Source organism: Piliocolobus tephrosceles, chromosome 4, assembly GCF_002776525.5.
Source record: "Piliocolobus tephrosceles isolate RC106 chromosome 4, ASM277652v3, whole genome shotgun sequence".
Taxonomy (NCBI): Eukaryota; Metazoa; Chordata; class Mammalia; order Primates; family Cercopithecidae; genus Piliocolobus; species Piliocolobus tephrosceles.
This window is the reverse complement of record NC_045437.1, coordinates 101,391,123-101,398,558: the sequence shown is the minus strand read 5'-3', so window position 1 is coordinate 101,398,558 and position 7,436 is coordinate 101,391,123.

The following is a 7,436-nucleotide window of genomic DNA, read 5'->3' as shown; positions in this document are numbered from 1 at the left end:
AGGGGCTGCATCGTGGCATTCACTTCACCTATTAGTATCTTTGTTGCTGTTTAAATTTTTTTTTTAAAAAAGGTTATGATCAGTTTTCTTTTCTAAAGATTTTAGCTATAACTGTGAACAGTAAGAACAAAAAAAAAAATTCCAATTTTCTTTCCCTGTTTTTACACCCCTTCCATTGGGTATGGATGTTCTCTGTTTCCTCCTTCTATAAATGTTATGAGTGTGTAAGAAATCAGATATCTTTTTATTCTGGACTATGGTTTCAGCACATTTACTCAGCAGGGATTTTTTAGTTTTACATATTATTTAGAGCTACTTTTTTCAGCAATCATAAAAATTATAGTTTGGGGAGTTATTTTGGAGGAATTTGTATTTTTCATATGAAGAGATGGTTGTAATTTTTATGAGACCAAAGTCAACTTTGTCACTTCAAACAAGTTGGCTTTTTATAGAGGTCAAACATATTCGGTGCAGTTGAGAATAAAAATTTAACAAGACTTAGATGCTTAGAAATGCCCTACTTAAAATACTATACAACCAAAATACTACAGACTATTTTTGATAATTATATTATCAAAACTCTGAGGTGAAATATCCTATAAAATATTTGAAGGGTAGATAACTAAAACTTGAATCAGGATTTTTTTGTTTATATTCAAGATTATGTGGCATAGCTCATAATACTTAGTATTATGATTACAAGCTGATGTTCACATCAAGAACTATAATATATGATCCATGTGTCTGTGATATTTAGAAATCCAGCCTTTCCTTGTTTCTGCTTTAGTTTTTTTTTTTTTTTTCCTAAGCCTGGTTCCTTTTTAAACCATATTTGCACATACACATACATACATCTATACACACCTGTACATTTACACACAAACCTGGAAAAGAGTGACTATCATTTAGTTTTTTAAAAAGGAAGGTGGAAACTTCATTTATTTAATTCTGTTCAGTACTTTAATATCTCTTCATTGTTACAATTAAGTCAATGTTAGTAGATCAGTCTAGTTCTGTTCCTTTCATACATATAAAGATAACAATATACATGACAAATACAGTAAAAACTAAAACCATTTTATGAAAGAATTAGTTTCCTTCCAACCACCCCCTCCCCACCTGCCCCATTCCCCTATAATAAGTTTGGTAGAAAAGTTAGGCTTATATGACTGAAAATCTTTTGTGTAGAAATTTGGCCTGAAAGGTACTTAGGGAATGGTCTTTAAAGAAACAAAGACCTCAGATAAAAATTTCAACTGCCACTTCCTGGTTTTGACCTTAAGTAGGTTAACTCTTTTTGGCATTTGTTTCTTCATCTATAAAATGGGGACAATATCCAGTTTACCAATCTCAAAGGTGTTACAAGAGGCTTAAATAAAGTGATGCCCACGAAGGATTTGACGTATTTTTTGCTACGGAAATTTTAGAATAAATAATAGAGGATTGGTGGCCTCCATTCTATCAATGCAGATACATAACATTAATATAACTAGAACCCATGGAACTTTCTGTACATTCACTGTTAAAAATGATATTGACACTCAATTATGTTGGGTAAACATGTTTCATTCTTAGAGTTTCTCCACAGGAACAAGGGATAAGGGAATAGCAGTTTCATGTGATAGGAATTGGACTCTTATTTTATGTTTATATTTCTCTTTAAATAGATTATACAAGGCTGAAATACTAAGTATAGCCAATGAAGTCCATTGGATTATAAATATAAATATATATAAATGTAAATGTCTTATACACAGTCATAGACATTATCCTAAAATGTATAATTATATAGGTAAATTAAGACATCTGTGGTCACATTTTAAAACAGATGAAGGACATGAAATTGTGTTGCTTGAATACAAATGCATTTATGAGAGAAAAGCACTCCATGGAATAATAGACAATTTAATCCAGCATTCTACCTAGGTAAACCCCATGTTTCATTGTGCATGAAACCATCAGATCAAAAAAACCTCTTATTGTACAAACTCTAAACCATTTTGAGCCCTACAAAATTGAATAACCCACACTTTACTTCTTTTTCTTTTAATGTCCATACTCACACAATAGTCTCTTTCGTATTTCAATGTATTGATTTTGTATAATGAAGTTGCCCAGTCATCATTATTAACATTTTATATTTCAAACATCTTCATGTCATATAAGAGAATTAGTCAGGTATTGTTTGAATTCACTTCCCCCCCTTTCCTTTGCTGGTGAACATTTTAAGTAACATTTTCTACAGCAATTCTGCAGCAGGAAACTTAATAGATATGCTGTTTCCATAACAACAAATAGGATTTGAGCAAAAACACAATGCTCAGTGGTTATTGTTCCTCACAGCAGGTAAAAGCAGTTATTCAAAATTACAAGCAGCATGATATTGAAAAAAAATAAATTAAAGCAAGGGGTGCTAAGAGTTCTGTTCCATATTTAGTAAATGTTTAACTCATTAATTCTTGAGGGGGCAGTTGTAGGATCCCACTCTCTGCAATATTTCCCCACAAATCATGACCTGAAAATGAAGACTAGCCATGGACATTCATTTGTTTTTTATATTAAGAGTCTTGTGAATCAAGAAGGCACTGATAATGACAAGGTAGAATATTTGTTAAATTGGCTAGCTGATTATATTAAATAAGTATTTATGTATATTTCTAGTTCTTGTGGGTAAAAATATTTACCTATTTCCAAAATTATTCTTCATTTAGTTTGTTTAAAATTAAATATGTATCTATTAAATGGACAGTTTGCTGAAGAAGTACCAAGGCATTGTAGAGTAAGGTAAGAAACATAATCTGATCTAAAGGACTATAGAGTTTTCAGAAATTCCTTCAGGAACCCCTTCCTACTCCAGGATTCTTTGTTCTGGTTCCTCTGTTTTATCATTTGTGGAAATGTTCACCCTTTGAGTATTTGTAGGTTCGTTTGCACAGATAGAAAAACAAGATTTTATATTAAATTTAGAGGAGTATTAGAGTAAAATATAATCTTAATGTTACATTATAGGAAAAATATTAGAGTAGAATATTTTATAATATCAAATTCACAGGAAGGACTTCACAACATGTGTAGGAAAGGACTTTATGTGTAGCAAATTGAGACAGCATCTCCGTTAAGAAATCCCTTTGTTTATCATTCCTGAGGAATGGAGATTCAGCCCTATGACTAATTTAAAGAAATCAGATTTACTGCTTCTCAATATGTGCCTTTCCATTTATAGACATCTTTAATTGGCAGTTCTTTCTCACTCGGAATAAGATAGCTAATAAGGAAACTAAAATCTTTTTCCTTATATAATCTATTTACTAGTAAAAATAGGTATTTTTAGTCCAGGCTCTGTCCCTTGTTCTGCTTACTTACAGGAGCTTAAGATACAAATGTCTATATGCCAATTGCTGTGTGTAATTTATGAAGTGATCTATGCATTGTTCAGTCTAATACCACCTCTCTCCTCATACTTTTAACAATATTTATTTCGGGGCCTGGATAAGGGAGAATTTGTGTGTGTGTGTGTGTGTGTGTGTGTGTGTGTGTGTGTGTGTACGCGCGCGCATCAGTAGATAGACACTCAGGTTGCCTCCAATCTTGGCTATTGTAAACAGCACTGCAACAAACATAGGAGTGCAGACATCTCATTAGTATACTGATTTCCTTTCTTTGGGGGCATCTACCTAGCAGTGGGATTGCTGGATCATGGGATAACTCAATGTTTAGTTTTTTGAGAAAACTTCAAACTGTTATTCATAGCAATAGCTATAATTTATTAAGTAACTATGTACTAGACACTGTGCAGCATTTTATATGCATTATGTCATTTGAACTTCATGGCCACCCTGTTGTTAAAGATGAAGCAAGTGAGGCACAGTGGTGAAGTAACACATTAAGGTCTGCTGGGAACTGGCAGGTCTGGGGTTCAAATCCAGTTGTGTCTAAGTCCTGAATCTGACCTCTTCACTGTCTCACAGGTGGTTGTCCATGTTCAAATCAAAGTCTGAGGGATGGCATTTGTTTTAGATTTCTGAAGTTTTTTTTTTTTTTAATTTTTTAAAATTTGTATGGATACTTAGCAGCTATATATATTTGTGGGATGTATGATATATTTTGATACAGGAATGCAATATGAAATAAGCACATCATAGAGGATAAGGTATCCATCCCCTCAAACATTTATCATTTGTGTTACAAACAATCTATTACACTCTCTAAGTTATTTTTAAATAGTCACCCTATTCTGCTACAGAATAGTAGGTCTCACCCATTCCTTCTATTTTTTGTACACTTTGACTATCCTCATCTTCTCCCCAGGCCCTGACTACCCTTCCCTGCCTCTGGTAACTATCCTTCTACTCTCTATGCCCATGAGTTCAATTGTCCTGATTTTTAGATCCCATAAACAAGTGAGAACATGCGATATTTGTCTTTCTGTGCCTGGCTTATTTCACTTAAAATTAATGATCTCCAGATCCATTCGTGTTGCTGCAAATGACTGGATCCCATTCTTTTTCTGTGGCTGACTAGTACTTCATCATGCATAAGTACCACATTCTCTTTATCCATTCATCTGCTGATGGACGCTTACGTTACTTCCAAATCTTGGATATTGTGAACAGCGCTGCAACAAACGTGGGAGTGCAGATATCTCTTCAATATACTGATTTCCCTTCTTTGAGGTATATACCTAGCAGTGGAATTGCTGAATCATATGGCAGCTCAATTTTTAGTTTTTGAGGAACCCCCAAACTGTTCTCCATAGTGGTTGTACTAATTTACATTCCCACTAAGAGTGTGCGAGGATTCTCTTTTCGCCACATCTTTGTCAGCATTTGTTAATGCCTGTCTTTGGAATATAAGCCATTTTAATTGGGACGAGATGATATCTCATTGTAGTTTTGATTTGCATTTTTCTGATGAGCAGTGATGTGCCTGTTTGCCACTGTTTTGAGAAAGGTCTATTCATATAGTTTACCTATTTTTTGATTGGATTATTAGATTGTTTTCCATTGAATTGACCTCCTTATATATTCTGGTTATTAATTCCTTGTCAGGTGGGTAGTTTGCAAATATTTTCTCTCACTCCGTGGGTTGTCTCTTCACTTTGTTGACTGTATCCTTTGCTGTGAAAAAGCTTTTTAGCTTATTGTGATCCCATTTGTCCATTTTTGTATTGGTTGCCTGTGCTTATGGAGTATTGCTTAAGAAATTTCTATCCAGTCCACATCATGGAGATTTTCCCTAATGTTTTCTTGTAGGTGTTTCAAAGTTTGAGCTCTTGGATTTAAGTATTTGATCCATTTTGATTTTGTTTTTGCATATGGCAAGGAATGGGGTCCAGTTTTATTCTTTTGTATGTGATCATCTAGTTTTCCCAGCACCATTTTTTATATATTTATACATTATACATTTACAGAATATATTTTCCCCAGTGTATGCTCTTTGGCACCATTGTCAAAAATGAGTTCACTGCAGGTGTGTGAATTTGTTTCTGGGTTCCTTATTCTGTTCCTGTGGTTTATGTGTGTCTGTTTTTATGCCAGTACCATGCTGTTTTGGTTACTATAGCTCTGTAGTATAATTTGAAGTAAGGTAATATAATTCCTCTGCTTTTGTTCTTTGAGCTTGGGATAGCTTTGGCTATAGCTGTAGGTCTTTTGTGGTTCCATATACATTTTAGGATTTTTTTCTAGTTCTGTGATGAATGTCATTGGTGTTTTGATAGGGATTGCATCAAATCTGTAGATTGCTTTGGGTAGTATGAACATTTTTAAAATATTGATTCTTTCAATCCATGAACATATAGTATTTTTCCATTTTGTGGTGTCCTTTTAAACTTCTTTCATCAGTATTTTATAGTTTTCATTATGAAGAACTTTCACTTCTTTGGTTAAGTTAATTCATAGGTATTTAGTTTTATGTGTGGTTCTTTTAAATGGGATTACTTTTTGAATTTCTTTTTATATTGTTCACTGTTGGAGTGTAGAAATGCTACTGATTTTTGTACGTTGATTTTGTATCTTGCAACTTTATTGAATTCATTTATCTGTTTTAATAGTTTTTTGGCGGAGTTTTCAGGTTTTTCCAAACATAAGATTATATCACTTGCAAACAATGATAATTTGACTTATTCCTTTCCAATTTGGATGCACTGTATATCTTTCTCTTGTCTGATTGCCCTAGCTAGGACTTCCAGTACTATGCTGAATTACAGTGGTGACAGTGGGCTTCCTTGTCGTGTTCCAGATTTGAGTGGAAAAGCTTTCTGTCTGTCCCCATTCAGTATGATACTAGCTGTGAGTTTGTCATATATAGCTTTTATTATGTTGAGATGAGATATGTTCCTCCTATTTCCAGTTTTTTGAGGGTTCTTATCATGAATGAATATTGAATGTTATCAAAGACTTTTTCAGCAGCAATTGAAATGTTTTTTTTTATCCTTCATTCTGCTAATATGATGTATCACATTGTTTGATGTATGTATGTTGAACCATCCTTGCATCCTAAGGATGCATTTCATTTGGAGGATGGTGTTTGTTTCCTCTCTTCTTCACTAAACTGATTTCTTTTAAAGTATGGATTGGGATATTTTTATTTTTACATTCATGGAGCAGACCGCTCTCCTTGCTTACCCAAAGCACTCAATGGCTTACTTGCTGTTGAATGCAGTGAGTGGAAAATGATTAGGAGTGAGATCAGAACTCAAAATGAACAGAGAAATGGATCAGTTCTAAAACCACTGTGGTTGGGAGAATTCTAAGACTGTCCTCATGATTTTGATTCCTTGACATCCACAACTCTGTATAATTTCCTCCCCTTTGGTGCAGACAGAACTTGTCTTCTGACCAATAGAATCTGGTAAAGGTGAAGGAAATTTGCAGAGGTAATTCGGTTCTCTATAGGTCAACTTTGAAGTAATCAAAGAGAGATTATCCTGGGTTATCCCAGCTTCATAAGGTGAGTCCTATAAAAGAGGATCCAGACCTCTGTGTCACGTATAAAGGAATAAGTTATAAAACTGGATTCAGTTGATGAATAGCTATAAATCACTTTGGGGGAAAAAAGTACATAAGCCATTATAAAATGTAATGTGGAAGGCTGGTATTTCACATCACTATCAACTCCTAATGTTATTACTAATGTTAAGTACTAATGTTATATACAGGACTGTCATTGAAAACAATTGTGTTTCTTTCTCCCCTCCTATTTTTCTATTTCCTACCATGCATTTATCCAAAACTATGTTTGTTCAATATTCAATAGCCTCTTTCTTCCTTCCTTCCTTCCTTCCTTCCCTCCCTTTTCTTTCTTTACTTCTTTCTTTCTTTCTTTCTTTCTTTCTTTCTTTCTTTCTTTCTTTCTTTCTTTCTTTCTCTCTCTCTCTCTCTCTCTCTCTCTTTCTTTCTTTCTTTCTTTCTTTCTTTCTTTCTTTCTTTCTTTCT